Genomic DNA, 2,206 nt, shown 5'->3' with positions numbered 1-2,206 from the left:
AGCAAAAAAATATATTCTATCTAGAAAAATAAACAATGTTAAGAGCAGATTATAATGATATCAAATCACAATTCTCAAAAAGGCCAATCTCCACTTTTTCTTAAATAAAATCACAATTGAAACCAAAACAAGAATGACCCTTCATCATCGATGTCGATGAATACTAGATTGAATGGTCCAACAGACCAATGCTTCTTTTTTCCTTGCAATGCCTCTTGACCCAACATGTCTATAAATGTACCTTCAATTGGTCTACAAGTATTATAAAGAGCCACTATCGTTGGTACATTATTACTCATAAAACTACTTAAGCTATGCCATTTCCATGTGACCCTACAAAGTATACACACAGATATATATATAAAGAACTCAAAAGCCTTATAAGCAGTGCATTTATCTACCTATGCATCTCCCACCTGTACAAACCAGTTGAAAACAGAAGATGATTGGCCTATGATAAAGATAAAAGAGGACCGCATAAACAATTTTAGCTTGACCCACACCATGCCAACAATGTGTTCCTACTAACACGCACGCACGCACAAGCACAGGCCTAGCAATCATTGGGACTGGGTGTAGAAACTAAGTTAGGACTTTGAGAAAGAAAAAACAGACATACAAACCTTAGAGAAAATTTTCATTAAAAAAAATTTAAAGAAATTACCTTGAAAAAAGAGTAGCACAATCACATCTATATTCTCTTGTTCTTGAATGAGCCTTGCAGTCTTATTGAACTGCATATCTCTTGGAGCACTTGTCACACTGCTTCAGCTCCCATGGAAGGTTAGGGCCTCTCCTGGGAAGCTGTAAGTTCTGATCTCTTTGAAAGCCTTTGATGCGTATCTCACAAATAAATCTACTTGTGGCAAGTAATCCTTTGGTGATAAAGCCACTTTAGCATCTGGATCTAAATCAATCAAAATAAAGAAAGATAAAGAACAAGACATTTAACAAAAAAAATTTAAGAAAATTGAAGAGATGAAAGAAGAATATTACCAAAGTACATCATAAGCAACCAAACGAAGCTTATAACTGAGCAGAATCTCTAACATACAGTTTCATTAGAATAAAAAAAGACAACCAGATTGAACTTAAAGGACATCAAATGCTTGATTCCGCCATGTGTCTCCAACCCTGTGGCCAATCATATTCGAAAGGCTGTGTACTTCAAAAAACAATCAACTAACTTTGACAAAACAATTCTTAAATCCCATACTCAAATGATAATAATGACAATTAGTTCCACACGTTTAGTAAGCTTATGAGATTATAAATCATATCAAACAGCACGCGGAAGTGAAAACAAATGCATACTAGCTCATCGGAGGTAGACAGAAAATCATGTATTTAAAAATGGCTATACCAATTGCTAAGTAAACAATCATGGTATGATATGAACTTCAATCAAGATGGATTGAATTTTAAGAAAATGGAGTACCCTTAAAATTACTATTGATAAGAAGGACAATTAATTTCACCATTTGCACGTAATTCATTTATGAGATTATTGTAGAATTCTTTGCCCTTTGGATTTATCTCCCCCTTTCCTTCTGTAAGCACCAAAAAGTCAAAGAAATTCATTAATGGAGAATAATGTCATGTCTAAGATGCTATTGAAAAAGATTTTTTATCTTTTGCTCGATTGTAATGCCTTGCCAAGTGATTATGTTAGAATATTACATGATGATGTATCTTGCAATTTAAGAATTTTAATTAAGGGAAAAAGGACAATTTAAGAATTTTATCACACAAGATACTAGTTGAAGAACATACTAGGCAGTAACCTGCTCCAAGAGATGGAGAATCTATACACATCCACTCCCATTTGCTTCAGCAACTTCACATCTTCCTGCAATTACAATAAAGTGATAAAGTCAGTATTGGGTACAATCATTGCTGCCACATATTTCAGAAAAAATATCCCTACAACATTGGTATCAACGATTAATTAATGTCCATTTTCCGTTTGGGAAGGAAGGATTGTATCAAATTTTTTCCTTTACAATATAAACTAAAGATATTAGCTCCTCAAGTGGAACAAAACCATCACCTGGACCAACAAACTTTTGTAATACCCCAATAAGCTTGATGGTTGCATATACAGAGTATAAGATAAGCACCTTAGATCATCCCTACTATAAAAAAACAGATAATGAGAATTTAACTTCTTAGAAAAGATACAGCTATAGCAACAACGGAAAAAAAA

Source organism: Akebia trifoliata, chromosome 3 (genome assembly GCF_017979445.1).
Source record: "Akebia trifoliata isolate Shusen 1 chromosome 3, ASM1797944v1, whole genome shotgun sequence".
Classification (NCBI taxonomy): Eukaryota; Viridiplantae; Streptophyta; class Magnoliopsida; order Ranunculales; family Lardizabalaceae; genus Akebia; species Akebia trifoliata.
Note: the sequence above shows the minus strand (reverse complement) of the source record.